The following is an 18,241-nucleotide window of genomic DNA, read 5'->3' as shown; positions in this document are numbered from 1 at the left end:
AATCGGCGCTTTTCAGGGCCATCAAATGTGTTGAAAAGAGTTAAAATAATAATATTTGCGACCTTATTACATCTTATATTCCTCAATCAATCTCACAGCTTCATACAAAATTTAATTTGTCATGAATAATAGATGGCACGACAATTTGATACTGTATTCGCGGACGTAGCTGTAGTGCCATCGGGGTGAGTGCTCAACATTTCACAACGATTGTAAAATAGAGTGGCATTTCCAATAGCTTCTTAGACTTGCCATATTTTATGAGAACATATGTAACAAAATTGCGACATATTTAGAATGTTTCTGAAAAGAAATTCTCATTGAACAATTTTCATCATTTTGGCACCCATGGATCAGAAAATTTCCTTCATACTGAAGAAAACTATTGATTATCAATAGCTAACCATTGAATATTAGAAATCTTTCTACGAATCGACTCCAATAATTAAAACTATTAATTTTCATGAATAAACTTTTGAAAAATTGATAAATATCAAGACATGTCTTATTTTCCATAGAAAAGCACATTTTTCTTGTGTATTCCTAGCACAGACATCATTGCTCGATATCTTAGCCACTTTCGTCATGCAAAGGGAAACGCCCTTTTCGGTCTTCTTCTTACTCTTCTCTATTCTATCGTGTTCAGTCGAAGCCAACCAAGCTTCAATCAGTGATGCCACATACACAGATTTATCTCTAATTACACAGATTTTTTCCTGTTCTTGCCTACAGATATCTGTGATCACAGATCACAGATTTTTTAGATAAAAAATATTTTAAGATATTTCATGGGTTTAGGACATGGTTTTGGAAGATACAAATAAAAAATGCCATTAGGGGAAGGGGTGGTAAAATGAACACCTTAAGGAAATCATCTTGTTTCTGATAGAAAAACGAGTAATTTGTATAGTTCTATCGCACACCATCAAAAATAGGGATGTTATCTATAGCAGCGTTACGAATTCAGACTAAAATAGTAAAATTTTCACATATTTTTATCACCAGAAAAAAAGGATGCAAATGTTCATTTTACCTGCACTCTGTGAACAGCTGTCGGTGGTAAAATGAACATCATGCAAAAAACGTGAGCAAAACAAAGATTTTTGAAAATTTTCGTTGCATTTCAGAAAATATATCTATTAATGATTGTAACCCATCTAAATAGAAATCTTAAGGTATCAGATTTAGTATCATAATGATATGATATTCACCTCACTGAAAAACCTCAAGACCTCCGAGCTAAAAGTTACGTCAGTTCTAGTTTTGAAGCGTTGTTTTCTAAAATCTTAGTTTTTGTTGATATTTTCACTTCAATTGACCTCCGCATCAACCCGATCACTCCGATTTATGATCTAAATCGTTAGTGCGTGATAAAAATTCATTCAAATTTATTTTTTCCCGGTAAAAGGCACGGTGTTCATTTTACCACCCCTGTTCATTTTGCCACCACTTCCCCTACTCTGTTTAGTTTTTCTCAAAAACTTAAGAATTTCAAATTTTAAGAATCAATTATACAACTATAACTTACTTTTGAACAATCAGTTCAAATTAAAATTTTTAACATGCCAAGAACAGCCATAACACGTTCGCAAAGGTACTTTTTAATTAAAAAATAAATAATTTTTTTGATTTTTTGCGACACAGATATTTACCAAGATTTTTGAAGGTTGACATAAGATAAAAAAGATTTTTTTCAGCCGAAAACACAGATGAGAGTTGGAAAAAATGTGGCAACACTGGCTTCAATGAGCCTCGCGCACATCAGTCAATCGTCGACCAGCAATTGGAGGAGGACTCCTATCGGAATAAATTTTACACATTCGTCGCTGTCGCTGCTTCTGCTCTTGTTTATTCCCAACCCAAGCTAAATGCTGCGGGTTCCGTGAAATCGCTCATCATGGCTATGGGCATCTAGCTAGACCATCAAATTCGTGGAGAACGCGTCTAGAAACCTTGAAAATTGCCGTCGGAAGAGTGAAAAAACCAACGAAAACAAGGAAGCACAAAATTACCGACCGCATTTCGATTTAATCGTCTTCGGTAATCTTTTGGTGTGTTTCTGTCTAGCAATGGATTGACAACCCAGTTCGATCGACGGTGACTAGCCCCAACCGTCCTTTTCAGGACGACCATTTCATTTTGAAAGAGTTGTGAGAATTTTCCACCGTGAAGAGCGACATTACTGGTGATTGGATGTGATTGATTCAGATTTTGGTCAGTAATTTGCATGCAATCATTTATCACGGCTAAATAATGTTTCTCGAGAATCACAGTGTCAAGAAAAAAAATTCCCATAGTGCGCGCGCGTACAATCGTCGAGAGTGTGTGCATGAGTTGGATAAATTGCGAACGGCACTTGAATTAAGAATCCATCACGGGTTGCCTCGCATTTAGTGATGATTGAATGATGCCGTTGTCGTCGTCGCATGCTAGAGCGATCAGTATCAACTTGGCGAACAAAGAGCCAAAACTTATCAGCAACAGCTTTGTTGACGTTTTGATTTGGTAAGAAATTGTCGATCGAATCGAAATACACACACAGAGAAGACTGCAAAAATGCTACCGCCGCCCGACACGAGCGACGGGAACCTAGATAAAACTTTGTTTGCCATTTATCTCCGTTGAAAACTTATCATTCGAAATTACAATTGATAACTTAATAAATTAATTAATCAATTGTGGCCCTGTAAAGGATTGTTGTTTGAAATTGTGCTTCAATGCAATTTAAGCGCGTTCGCCACGGATACGACGAGCCAGCTGGATGTACTTCGGCATGATGGTGGATCGCGTACAGGTTGGTATCCTCAAACAAACCGACCAGTTAGGCCACGCTCGTTTCCTGCAGGGCCATGATGGTCGTGCTCTGGAATCGCAGATCGGTCTTAAGGTGACACGGGAGACCGTGTTATTTTCCCTATCTTTTGTCTCTCTCTAACAATAATCATCAAAACTTTGCAGAAGCAAATCTCTAGTTTTAGTGAATCGATTAAACTGAAAATTTAATGGGTTGTGCACTACATACATATAATGCTAGTGATACATTTTTCGCATCGATATAGTGAGTGGTACTTGAGATTTACTTTTCAAATGGAGAGGGTGATTAAAACACCGTCCCGTGCGGCCTTAATAAAGAAGTCCTGATCGATTTCACCGCCAGCAACAACGATTGCTGTGGCGCACAAGATTCGCAAACTCTGCACCTGTTATGATGTAGAGCTGGGCTTGTCAGATGATTATGGTGATATTTGCGCTGCCGAGATCACTATAATTGTCGGACACTATTGGTTTGCCTCTACATTTCTCCGGATACCACAATGAAGCAGAAGATGTTCTTCATGGCGCGGAACTTCTTCGAGTATCAAAAGGAGACCATGCCAATCATCGTGACAGGTAACTTCAACATCGATTTAAGCAAAGAGGAGTTAGCGGACTTCATGGACAAGAACCTCAACCTCAAACTGGCTTCAGAATACACTAAAGCAACCAATCTTAGTGGATCATGAATGGACCTAACGTTCAACCGGTATACTTGTTTGGAGAGCAAAAGTTACCGCTCATGCTTCATCTTCCATCGACCGGTTCACACAATGTCCATAATAGGTCAGATTTGACATGCAACAAATAGTTTGGAAATTTGGAGATTTTTTGTTAGTACTTAGAAATCTTTCATAAGTTCGTGACGATACTAAATCAGGAAATACAAGAAGCTAACGTTATCCAACGTCAACTTGGCGGTCGTATCTCGGAAACAACCTCTTACTTTTTTACCGACGGTTCTTTTTCCGACCACTTTTTTACGACCAAAATTCAGACTAACGACCGTTTTTATAAATGATCATTATCTTAAAAAGTATTTAAAATAGAGGATCATGATGTTCAGCAAAATTGTTCAGTAGTTCAAGCGCATATGGTGGTCGTTGAATTGCGGAATTCTGCCACTAGGTGGCGTTAGTGAGCATAGAAATTTTGTTTTGCGGATATCTCAGGATCGTGACCACTTAGAAATATGGCGTCTTCGACAAAGTTGTTCAGTAGCTCAAGGACTATCATTATAAAAGCTATGAGATTTGAAATTTTGCCACCAGGCGGCGCAATATAACACGCAAAACGCGAAAGAAAAAAATGTGACGGGCAGTTTAAAACAACACCGTTCGCGGCACGGCCTACTGTTCATTCAGCCTGATTCATATTCTATATTTTAGGACTGGTAGGTAGGCAAATATTTGAAAAAAGGGGAACGTCATTGGGCATAAAATCATTTGGTGTAAAGTCGTTTGGCATAAAATAATTTGGCACAATGGTCATTTCGCATAAAGGTCATTTCACATAATGGACGTTTGGCTTTAAAAGCCTCATCAAGTTAGATTAAACGCATCAGTTGAGTATAGCTTCGTACCACGTGATTATCAGTGAAAGTGTAAAGAATTATTCAAACAGATCTCAGATGACGAAGGTTTTCTCGGTTTCGAAGATGAAGAGATAACACCCCCTGCACCGGAAATATTGAAAACTGATCGCAATAATGACCTTTTAATCATCAAAACAGGAACAGAAAACCCGGGAAAAGATGTCCGTCACGTAGAGTCACTAAAACAACAACAAATAATTTCAGTGTCTGATCATAATCATGAATTTTCGCAACGATACCAAGCAGCAAGCAGCCGATGATGAAAGCAAGACGGTTAAGGTGCTTCGATTGGCAGTTACCAATTTTTCAAAAGAGATTTAGGAAAGAATCACTCTAAATGCTCAACGCAAACACATTTTTACTCGCAGATATAACAGAAGGAAACGAGAGGATCCTGATATTTGGTACAAACGAAAATCTACAACTCCAAAATCTAAGTCCAAATACTGGGTGATGGATGGAACTTTCAGCAGCGTGTCGAACTAGGTAGTAGCCCTCCGAGTCACTAACACACTTCTCCACTTGTTTATGTTCTGATGACGTTTAAAATTAAAAAAAAAACTCTATCGAAAAGTCTTTCATACGTTGAACGATATTGGTGATGATCTTAAATACAATGTAATAAAAGAATACTTAATGTAATTTTATAGGATTTCGAGAAGGCTAGAAAAATCGTGTTTAAAGACTCCAAACATAATGCGTACTTTTTCCATTTGAGTCAAAATATGTGGAAGCACGTGCAACATCTAGGGTTAATGGGAGACATGAACAACGGTGTAAAATCATTTGACTTTTCAGACAAACACAGGCTCTAGAATTTTTGCCACCAACAAAAATACCAGAAGCATTCAATATGTTGAAGGCATCAACATCGTATCGCCTGACAGTCTTTTTCTCATATTTTGAGGAAAACTATGTTCATGGCAGAGTACGGAGAACAACAAAACAAGGTAGGGTCACCAGAAATGACTCAATGTACCCACCAAGTTTGTGGTCGGTATATGACAACACTAAAAAAGACATTCCGCGAACGACTAATCAAATCAAGAGTTGACATAGCCAATGGAACTCGATAGTTGAACATCATGCAGGAGTACTTAGAATGAAGAGTTCAGATTAGAAGAAAAATACGTATCAGGCCATATACTTGGATATCTATCGGGAAATGGTAGCAAGAAAATGAAAACCGATAGTGAACTGAATGACGGTAAAGCCGGGCTTTCAACGGGCTCCGTAACCAGCTAAAGTACCGTGGCCCGCAAACGAAAACAAAACTTTCGTTACATAAGGCACTGATCCCTCCGATTGTCCTACATAGCTAATAATCGTGGACAGTGAAGTAAGTCGACCGGAGAGATTTCGCGGTTTTTGAACGTAAAATGCTGCGAACAATATTCGGCGGTTAACAAGAAGCAACGGGCGGCGTCGCATGTATCACGATTTTTACCAAGTGTATAAAGAGGTGGATATTGTCAAGCGTATAGAACACGGCAGGCTGCGTTAGGCTGGTTACGTTGGCTGTATGCCGGAAGAGCGACAAGCATAGATAATATTAAACAGAGAACCCGGACGAGGTCGTCAACTTCGTGGGAGGCCGCGCACACGATGGCTCTTTGCAGTTGAGGAGGACTGAAGATCACCTAACGATCAGGGCGACTGGAGACGAGACGATTGGTCCAGGACTGATCCCAGTGAAGAAGACTCATCCAATCGGCGTTGATTCATCGTAGTGAATTGTAGCCCATCAAGTATCAATCAAATGTTCTGAAGACAACTTTATATTGGATGGTAAGCATGAAGTTACTATGAAGTAAATAAACTAATTTTAAGCATAGCTTCTCAAAATTCTACTATTTCTTTTTTAAAAAGGCTGTTAAATTTTATGGGATATTCTACAATTTTGCCGAAGACCCCAAAAACAGTAAAACATGTATTGTCAAAGTATTTGTTTGCTCGGATTTAGCTTGTTTCTTAATCTCAATATAATTTAGTGCAAAATGGTGAAGAAATATAGTAAATACATTTTCTGAAAACACCGATGTGCTGAAACACCAGCCTAAACATCTCAAAGATTTCGATCGTTTATTTTTTGAAATAGTCCCATTGTGGACAGCGCAATGGGTGGGCGTCCCGAGACAAACAATCACTGCCCTGTAGTCTCGGTCTCCGGTGTTACGGATGATCAAACAGGGGAAGCAATCTTCTATATCAAAGGAAATTCTCCGCTTGAATTCGCTGGCTTGCGGGGGGAAATATTCCCACATTCGGAAGGTAAATTAGGAACATTTGGACGGAAACTGTGCTTCTGTTTGGTTTGATTTATAATGATGAATGCGTTTTGTTTCATCGGGTTTGATTCGGTTGGGTGGTGATTGCCCGGAGGAAGCTTTAGCATGGGTCAATATTTAAAGTTGTGAGCAATTTTGAGGAAGAAAGTGTGTAGTGCAGCACACATGATGGTCCTTGTACGATAATGTATTTACGCTATATACCGTTTTGTCGCAAATTCCGAACAGACTCATATTCCGGTTTTTGTATGGCGATTTGGTTGAAATGTTTCGCTGAAATATGTCATCAAATAATCAGGAAGTGGCAGTCAATTGCTGTTCAATTTTAACGTCTACCAATCTATGTTATACCTCCGGAGTAGTAATGATTCTCTGGTACTGGTCTTTAGAGTAAAACCAGCTCAGATAAATTTATTTGCGAAATTATTCATTTCAATATGATTTATTCGTGCTGTTAAGAATTTGTTCAATACTCTTACGTTAAAATAATGCTAAATAAGTTTAAATAAACTATTTCATCAGCAAGCACAACAGCTAACAGTTAGACTTTGTGAAGAAATTATAATATTCAAAAATATTAACATTTTAAGGTCTATCAGATGCATTTGAACTCACTGTTGGCCTTAAGTGTTTGTAATATGAATCAAAACGGAATATATTGATCAGAAAATAGCCAGCAAGTCATAATTGAAGGCTAACGTACAAAATATTGGCTAGATGCGTAACTACTGAGACCACTGAAATTAGAACTCCAAACTGAATTTCCTTCTCGATCGGTCCCATATACTTTAATTTAATTTTTAAAGTGACCCACCACTCGCACGCTACTGCTTGACTGAATGCCCATGAAATATGTCTTTTTTGTCACGGCAGTCAAGAATACTTAATCACATCCCTGTCAGCAGCGTACGTGCAACTTTCGTCTCGTAATCTAGTTTACAGCAGCTGTCAGGAAAACTGCTGACAGCTCTGATTGCGTTCTTTTCTAGCCATGTAGGAAGGAATTTTGTTCAAAATACTCACATAGAGTATGATGCTTGAAGATGCTTGAAATTAATCAGATGGTGAAAATTGAGCAAGCCATAGGGGAATCCGTAATCATCGAAAGGTCCTCTACTGGAGAAGGGTTGGCTCAAAGCTTTGAGCTTTGCTACCAATACAGGCAAAATACAGGAGGCTTCAGTGTGTTCATATACTGTCAGCTATCACGGAACGGTTTTATCGAGAAAAAGAAGTTTAGATTCACTAAGCTAGCCCTGACTAGCCACCAACCAGGAACAACAATAATGAAAAACACTGATATGCACCTCAGGCTCCCTCAGTTGGGTAATAATTTCAGTAAGAAGAAAGTCTTCATTCTGTAATATTATGCTCAAAGTGCCATTTTGTTCCACTTTCCCCAACTACCGACAAAATCTAGAGGGACGTTCTGCCACAAAAAAAAGAAGCTGCTCAACTCTTCCACCGCAGCATAGCGCAAAATATTTCATCGTATTTAATTTTCATCCAAAAGTTAATTATTTATAATCACGTTCAGGAAAATTATCTCTTCATTGCAGACTTCTCCACGCCACTTCCTTTTGTTTCGAAAAATTTCCGTTCAGCTCTGCTGATTCAACACACCGCCATCACTGGCCAGGCACCGCTTTTTCCACTCGGAAGCCCTGGCCGGGAGATTCACTTCATTGTGTTGTATGGCACGAAGATCTGACTTTGGGACTACGTCCACAAGATTTAAGGCAGAATCACACAAACCAACCTACTAAGCTCCAGTCCCCTCCTCACGAATACCAGAAGCCTAGGCCATGCCCGAAACTAACTGAAGGAGAGAATATCAAAAAGTGAATTAAAATTAATTAAAATTTCATTCGCATAGCATCGTGTGAAATTTGCCTCATACTCCCAAGAAGTGTTCCTTCCTCGCCGACGAATATGAGGAAGCGGGCTTCCATCAACTATACATAATAGGTACTGAGGGTGTGCGATATGTATTTTTTGCATGTCGACACGAAACGAAATAACTAACACCGTTAAGATCAAGCTTTTGACCTTCTGACGAATTCTCATCCCGGTATATATGATCAGCTGTTGTAATACTAGAAAAAAGCTCTGCAGAGGGTATAAAATAAAATTTTAAGAATGATCTTCAAGCTCCCTCCCTGGTATAGTACTAATGAGTTACAATGTTGAAACTTTAGCCAGAAAGTGTTGAGTTATCCTGGAATTCCGCGTAACTTCGTTTCGGTAGTGCTCGAAATGTCGCATACCTTCAATAGATACGCGTGGTCTCTTCATGGAAATGAAATTTTGAATAGATCTTAAACAACATCACTTACAGCCCATTCTCTATAGTCTATACTCGCTCGCACCGGCATATTCCACATTCCACGGGAGTGATCGCAAATATTTATAGAGACCGGCAGTGCAGAATTAGAAACGGCTTCCATCTTTCATCGTAAACAACGGTTACCGTAACAGCATAGATAGGTAGCTACAGTATTGGACAATACATTTGCAACAGTTATGATTTTCCAAACCAAATGGTCAACTTTAGTGGGTTAGATCCGATAGCACAGATGACCGATTTGAATAAGTGATTTTTCCAATCACGAGCTACAAAGCAATAACGGTTTCTCAAAAATATATGTTGATACCCGAGTAACACACATGTTATAATTGTGTATTATCAACTTATATATGACTAGTTTTGGTCATATATCAGTAGATAATACACAATTATAACATGTGTGTTGCTGGGGTATTCTAGTTGTAGCTGATGTTATATGGTGTTTTGCATATAAGTGAGATGGTTCCATGCCATTTGACCGAATGTCATTTGGCCGAATACTATTTTGCCGAAATTGTAAACAGTATTGAACTACAATTAGCATGAATTTGTTATGAATTTCAAAGAACAGTTTATTCTAAAAGAAGGATTAATCATCATTGATACAGATCTTTAGTGTTTGTTCAAAATTCCCTATTAAAACATAACCGAAACTATTGCCAATAATATTAAAATTAGTACACATGGAAAGAATAACTTTTGTTTGAAAGAAGGAACAATTACTGATGAAATTATTCAAACACTAGTACACCGTTGGTAATCGAGAGACGAACCAACCATCAGCTTAGAGCCTTGACGCGAGTTCACAACTTCGTACTGAATAAACGGATCGTTTTAATTATTCTCTTGGAGCACTCATATAGCGACAAACATGACTTCCCGCCATATTATAAAGATAAAAATGAATTAGTTAATCTGTTATTGGGCCACACTCTTGAATACTACTCATGAGCGTTAAAAAAATATTTTTTTTGTTTGGAATTCGGCCAAACGGAATTCGGCCAAACGGTATTCGGCCAAATGGCATTCGACCAAATGGCGTTCGGCCTAACGGCATTCGGCCAAATGGCCGGACACCGAGTGAGATCTAGCCCAAAATTGATAATTTTATATGGAAAACAGAGACATTTTCAATTGTATTGTCCAATACTGTACGTTCCGCCTTATATTGGGAGGATTAGCATGCCAGGCACACCACATAGCTCTCCTCGACTCCACGGGTACGACCCGCACCGTTTTCCAGCAGGAAGTCATAAAGCTTTCCCATATTGCCACGTGTATCTAACTAAATCCTCAGATACCGTAATGGTGTTTTTGCCGTTGCTGGTATAAAGTGTAGAACTAGCCCTCGTGCGTTAAAATACACTCAAATAAAGATTTAAAAAAAAAAAAAAAAAAAAAGTTGCTGGTATACGTGGAAAACAGATTACGTGTTGCTTGCCCGAATTCGTGGTAAATATGGTGGATTCGAATTGATGGAGGCCACTTTGCGTCCGCGATGCTGCCTGCGTGGGGAGATGGTTCGCGTTGATTTCAATGGCTTTAATTGAGTTCGAATTAATTGTGGTAGTCTTCCATCCGGCAATACGTGGATTTCATCTCAGTGACTCGTGAGTTATGAGGATTCAATATTAGTAGGATGTGTTGCGCTACAGATAGGGAATTTTCACAAGAATTTTTCTAGGAATTTCTCTGGAATGTCCACCTTACAAAACATGTCCAATGTTTTCTTTTGCGAATTATCAAAACATTGTTATAAATCAGCATTTTTACAGACATGGTCTATCAACGGACTATCAAAAATACATATACTAATGTTAGTCATATTCATTAAGGCACAATTTTGTCCAAATTCAAATGCTTGTTATGGATAAATATATGAAGTTGGATGCATCTTGGTTTCCAAAAGTTGGTCTATTTTCAATCACTTACTTGATCATGCATATTGGCCACTGGACACCGGATTTTCACATTTCTTTAGTCACTTTACAAGGATGAAAGTCTGATGCTTAAATCATAATTTCTGTAGTCAAACATATGATTTTTCATTAGCGTAACATCCTTAATGACTAAGCGAGTTTTTGTATCTACTCATTCACCCTCATTTATTTTGTATCACGTATCAATCATCCATAATCCAACGACGAAATGATTGTGTGCTATGATACATGACTTCCAGTTAGAAGGTTCTTGGTTCAAAACCAGTTCTGGCATTTGTTTGTCTAACTGAACAATTTTTCCGAAGACTCCATCTCTCTAAATGAACAAGCTTCTGAGAAATAAACCAAACAAAAGTAAAAGTTTCATGCCCACTAGTGCCACCTAGCTGTCAACATCCAAATTGAATGAGGTACATCAGATAACGTTCCATCTTCAGAACAACTATATTGAAGACCCCAAATTTCAAAAATATCTGGATTATGAGATATACCGATTTTAAATTGTGGTCTACTCAGCTAATTGTTCTATTCTATGTAGATCTCGTCAGCTTCCTGGCAAGATCCTAAATAGTTTTGACCCTGTATATGTCCCTGTATGGATAGGAAAAATGATTGAGATTGACAAAATTTTGCCCAATTTCAAATGCTTATAACTTTTTGAAAAATGGTTGAAATTGGATGCATTTTGAAGCAGAATCACTGGCTGTCTTGACCACTCAATAGTATACCCCGGGGATGTGGCCAATTCAAAACATGTCCAGAAATATCAATATGGTACTACAATACATAACTGTATAACTACAAGATTTTTGAAGCTGTGGCTTCCAGAAGCATTTTCAGAACCACCGGATGCTATGACCACTCTAAAGTAGTTTCAAAGAGCCCGAGGAGTAGTGGTCAATTTCGTTCATTTCCAAGGTCTATCGTCTCCTTACGACCTTCAAAAAGGCTAAAACTCATCGACCGAAACGTGGAGAGCGTTAAAACACCGTTTAACGACTACCTGAGAAAGTCACCCGAAAGTAGCATTCAAGATCCAGTCGAAATTTCCATTACCAACTTTGATAAAATTTGATTATGCAGATTTATGGTGAAATCCATTGGATCAACTGTAGAAATTCTATAAATCTATAAAAATCTTACGCATTCGCTTCATAAGCGGATGGTCGTGGGTTCGATCCCCAGCCCCTCCACAAAAAAAAACCCGTCCAGCCCCCAGAAGACGCCGCACGGAGGACCGTGCTTTGGGGGGCACATCCATCCTCCGTCAGTATCAGATGGTGACTGAGACAAACTGACACTCTTCGAAGGCGGCTAGCCTCAAAAACGACCCAGGAAAACCACCGCAAGAGCAATGGCACTTAACCACACGACACGAGCATTATTAGCCATTTCTTCTTCAACAAAACTTGAAAACAATGGTGGTACCGTTGTTTTCAGATTTCCCGAAGGAGGGAAAGAGAGCGATTTTCTGATGACGTCACTGTGCAATGGGCAATGGCTTATATGGAAATTGCGCACAATAGGGTCCTAAAGCCCTGTCCCTATGTTAGTGCCAAACGCTTAAGTTTAGGCCAAAAACACATGTTTACTCAATTTTCTAATGGAAAACATTGGTTTAAGCCCAAACAAAATTTTTTTAGATTTTGTCACATCCTTTGGCTTAAACTCAAATTTTTGGGTGTATTTTGTTTTCCGTGTCCCTTCCGAAATGTCAGATAGGAACAACCCCAGTGGTCGAACTAAACCCCTGTGGTGTTTTTGTCGACTAAGCGAACGTCAAACATGATCAAAAGTGTCAAGGTTCATTTATGAACCAAATTTTTAAATTAAAGTTTAAACATGTTATAGCCATTATTTGAGCTGGAAAAATTGCTAAAGTAGTTACAATAACATGCTTTTTCGTGTTATTAAATAAAAACAAGATTTCATTAAAAATTTTAGGACCCAATTGGAACAGTAGAACACTCTCTTACCTGCTCGGTGTGAGAGTAAAAAGAGTAGAAGAGAGTGAAAGTAGATGATAAATAAAGATAAGCTAAAACTAGATCTGTACCGGTGAAGAAGCTACAGATGAACTAAGATTTCGGCACAGTAGTGGCCACGAGCCTTCCGCGGCTACAAAGTAAAGCCATGCTGAAGGGTTGCTGGGTTCGATTCCCGGTCGATCCAGAATCTTTTCGTAATGGAAATTTCCTTGACTTCCCTGGGCATATAGTATAATCGTACCTCTGCCACACGATATACTTACTTACTTATTTGGCTTTACATCAATTATCTTGATAAAGCCTCACTAACAATAATTCACCAATTCACTCGGTTCATGGCCGCTTCTCTCCATCCTCGACTGTGACCCACGCTCTCCAGGTCCTGGTGCACCTGGTCAGTCCACCAAGCTCGCTGCGCCCCACGCCTTCTTGTTCCGACCGGATTCGTAGCGAACACTATCTTTACAGGGTTGTTGTCCGGCATTCTTGCAACATGCCCTGCCCAGCGTATCCTTCCAGCTTTAGCTACTTTCACGATACTGGGTTCGCCGTAGAGTTGAGCGAGCTCGTGGTTCATCTTTCGCCGCCACACGCCGCAGAAGATCGTCCTTAGCACTCGGCGTTCGGAAACCCCAAGAGCTTGCAAGTCTTCCTCGAGCATAGTCCACGCCCCATGCCCGTAGAGGACTACCGGTCTTATGAGCGTTTTGTACATCGTACATTTGGTACGAAGGTGAATCTTTCTTGACCGCAGTTTCTTCTGGAGCCCATAGTAGGCACGACTTCCGCTGATGATGCGCCTTCGTATTTCCCGACTAACATTGTTGTCAGCCATCAACAAGGATCCGAGGCCACACGATATACAAATGCGAAAATGGCAATGAAAACCCTCAGTTAATAACTGTGGAAGTGATCATAAGAACACTAAGCTGAGAAACAGGCTCTTTCCAAGTGAGGACGTTAATGCCAAGAAGAAGAACAAGAAGATGAAGTGTACATAAGTGCAGAGTGCGAGAATCTTACTGGGATGATTCCTGAGAAAACCTTCAACTTTTTCCTAGGAATGTCTTTGACACATTGCTGACGGGGATTCTCATTGAAATCTTCTTATTTTATAATCCAAAATTCTTTGTTGAATTTGGGTATTTTAGAAAAGATATTTGATAGATGTTTGGCTAAATGGATTCCTAGTGTAGGCCATTGAATGGGGCCGCAGCTTTGAAAAGGTTAGGATCCTCTGGATATGGATATGTTAAAAATTGGTCATTTCGCCACTTTGAATCTACTACAGTATGGTCAGTACGTATAACTATTCAGAACATGTTCCAAAGTATAATTTTGAGATTTGGTGCCCACTTCGATATGATTTCGAGTAATATACAGTATTGGTCAATACATTTGCAACTTTTCGATTTCGCATACAAAATTTCTAATCGGACAATCAGATTTATGTTTTTTATGGACACATTTGAATAAAATTCTTTCAACACTTCAGACATAACTTGAGTTTTAACACAAATTTTCAATGATTTTATTTTAATTTCATGAGTTTAAAAGGAATAATTGTTAAATAAAGTGAATTTTTTGACAAATGCTCATAATTTAAATATAATTTAAATAATTGGAAAGAAAATATATGTGTAAATACTAGATATTGCTGGTATTGCTAACTGTTTTTTCCTTTAAGTACTAAACTCGTAAATTATTTGCACTTAAGTGATTTTTTCACAATTATCAAATGATAATTACTTTCGAACTAGTCAATGGAAAAACTATTCGAAAATGTATGTGTAATTTTTTTCTGACTCTCTCATATACCGTCAAGCTACCATTTACCGTGCATTTATGAAAAATCTACACTTCAAATAATTATATATTTTTTCCAAAGAAATTGAAGCGATTTAGGATATCACTGCGAAACGTGCAATTATATCATATTTTAGGTAAATATATAAAATTAGTGATATATTACAAAAAAATACTCAAAAATTGTGTTTTCAAATGTCATGTTATGGTCGCCTCGTACCGTTTTATGTAACCATTCACCGTGCACACTAGTGCACCATAAACCGTGCGTCTAGATTTTGTGATGATTTTATTTCGTATATTAAAAAAAACATTGTTGATGAAGCAATTTTGTTGATAATAGTGTGTGCACTCATCTTTAAGGGTATTTTTTTAATTTATTTATTAAATATAATCCAAGTAAACCACATATTACATATTACATACTACTTTACCGTTAGTTAACAAATATTTAAATATTCTCCAAATATTTTTTACTTTTTCTTTCTGATTCCATCTGAATTAACTTACGCTTTTTTTTTAAATACAAACAGGCTTATTTTTGGATGTTTCTGTACACATAATGCAATATAATGTACTGCTAACCAAGACACAGTTTTCTGACGAGGACACTCTAAATCAAAATCCCAACTTAAGATGTCTTCAAAATCATTGAATTGTACTTTCAATGTGTTATGTATAATACTACACACCCAGTCCCTCACTTCCTTCGAAGAACTGCACATTTTAATACGATGCTCATTACTATCAATTACGTTGCATCCACATCGTTCACAGAAGGCATTTTCAACCCCACCGATACCGTATTGGGCCTTTTTCAGTTTATTGACAATCAGATCGTTGAATAATTGAAACAATGCTGATTTTTTTTAACTAAAGATTTTCCATTCCATTAGAAGCCCAAATTATTTGCGGATATAATGATTCCACAAGAGGTGTGAAACCTTGTGAACTGAGAAACGATCGAAAAAGCAGTTTCACAGAATCGAGACCATTGTCCAATTGGGGTATTAGTGTTATCCATTCATTTCCATTCCGTGTTAATTTAGACATGTGCTTAAAATTTAGAAGATATTTTTCTCCAACTTCACAGTTCTCGTCATTGTTTTTAATGATATTCCAAATAAAAAGGCTTAACATTTTTCCGTTGGGTCTATCAAGCCAAGACCACCACTATCAGTATCGCGATAAAGCTGTCGCCTATCAACTCTAAAAATATATTTTTTCCATATGAAGTTTCCCACTATTGTTTTAATTTTAGCCAAATGGAGATTTTTTGCAGAAAAAATCTGGGCCAAATAGGGTAAGTGTTCCCTTAAATGTGAGTGTTCCTATAGTTGCGGTAGTGCCCTTTTCATTAATTTATTGCATTAGCCACAGAACCGACACTACCAATCGACGTATTGGCTTGTTGATACACGGAATAGTTGAAAAGAGCGTCCAAATTGCTTGAAAACTGATGAAAAACCACTAAATTTGCTAAAACTGTTCTTGCTTGTACCAATAGTTGCGGTAAAGTGTTCCTTTAGTGGAGGATCCCATAAAAAAAACAACGGATACCGCAACTATAGGAACACAAATTAAAAATATACCGCAACTAAAGGAACAGTGTACCAATAGTGGAGGTAATATTTTTCACTGACATGCCGTGGATTTAGGGGGGTCTGTAGCCTTGAGGTTACGCTTCCGTTTCATAAGCGGAAGGTCATGGGTTCGATTCCCAGCCCCTCCACAAAAAAACCCGTCCAGCCACTAATAGCAGAGCTCTCTCCTACCTGCTCGGTTTGAGAGTAAAAGAGTAGGAGAGAGTGAAACTAGATGTAAATATAGATAAGTTAAAAATAGATCTGTACCGATAAAGCAGCTACAGATCAACTGAGTCCGGCACAGTAGTGGCCACGAGCACGGAGTGCCTAAAAAAAAATGCCGTGGATTACTATGATGAAATCATTTTTCTCATTAAGTCAATGGTCGTTACTTCCCGTTACAACATCAACATGTGCATTAATTGCGCTTCTTGAATTAAGGCGGTTAAATGAAGTTCAATCACGCTTAGTACCTCCACTATTGGTACATCTACCCTACCACAACTTCGATAAAACAAAAACGTTGACATACCAAACTTTTTCCAATAAGCACATGTTGCGGAATGACACTTGCCAAATACGATGCCTCATTTAACAATAATTTTTCATAATTCGATTCAACAGTATCGTTCCAGGAGGATTTGAAAGTAACTCCTAGTAACTTCAAATTTTCAGTTTCTGGGACCTGGAATGGGCCACCACGACAGTTATTGATCCTTAAAAATTTCGATTTTTTTCAGATTCAAGCTAATCTTCGAAAACTTTAAAAAAGATAGCTATGATATTCAGCACGTTATCAAACTCTTCCGAGTTTCGAAGAAAGATATGCACGTCATCCGCAAATGCGATCACTCTCAGAAATTTGTCATACACAAGTACCCCGAGCACGCTTTGATCAATCATCCGAATAAGAGGTTCCACATATAAAACAAATTACAACATGCTCAGAGGGCAGCCTCCCGAGCAAAGGCGGATAACTGGATGATATCAAATTGATAATAACTTTTATTATCGCTGTTATCATTTTGATATTATGTTATCATTGATTACCGAATGATAACAAAATTTGTTATCATTGTATCCGTGACAGACATTTTTGATAACAGGTTGATAACAAAATATGTTATCATACATATTTTCTTTAACATTTTTATAAAGCGTGTGTTATTAAACAAAGTTGACTTTTCGTCTTACAAAATTCTGTAACATTATTTGGAGCGTAAGTTTAACCCAAAACACTCATCTCTCAAAATGTTTCCCTGATTTATGACCATAAAGTTCAAAATTGTATGATGATGTAAATTTAGTTATCAACTTGAACTCAATGATAACATAATTTACTATTACTTTGTTATTCGACAAACAAATTTGAGTTCTCATTTTTGTTATGTTGGCTGTTAATTCAGCCAAGGTGATAACAAAATCAGTTATCAAATGATGATAACCAGGTAACAAGATTTGTTATCATTTTGCTATTCAACTTTGCTCGGGCTTGTCTGACAGACGACCTAATTTGAATTTCCTGCGTCAGGAATCCGTTGAACAAAATCTTGGATGTTGCCTTTCCGTATAAACGCTGAATACATTGAATCAATTGTTCTGGAAAACCAAACTTTCCTAGAACTTTCCATAAAAAAGCGTGGTCAACCTTATCGAAGGCTTTTTCCAAGTCGAGACTAAGGAGTAGACCTTTGAACCGTTTGCATTCTGTACAGGGTGTCCGCAAATTATCCGAACAGCAAAATTTGGGAAAGATGATCGCGCATTTAAAACAATGAAAAATCAATGTCCATGTACCTTTTATAATACATCTACATGCTTACACAAAATACAACTTTAAATAATTTCGAATTGAGTGCTTGTTACTGAGAAACATAA

At 37.9% G+C, this 18,241-nt stretch overlaps 1 protein-coding gene across 2 annotated transcripts in view; it reads right to left on the bottom strand.

Moving 5' to 3' along the window:
- Positions 1 to 18,241, bottom strand: part of LOC5569846 (glutamate receptor 1) — a 659,974-nt gene that overhangs the window by 369,618 nt on the left and 272,115 nt on the right. The gene's annotated exons all lie outside the window — the stretch shown is intronic.

This window comes from Aedes aegypti, chromosome 2 (assembly GCF_002204515.2).
Source record: "Aedes aegypti strain LVP_AGWG chromosome 2, AaegL5.0 Primary Assembly, whole genome shotgun sequence".
In the NCBI taxonomy this organism is placed as follows: Eukaryota; Metazoa; Arthropoda; class Insecta; order Diptera; family Culicidae; genus Aedes; species Aedes aegypti.
This window is presented reverse-complemented; position numbering and strand designations above follow the sequence as displayed.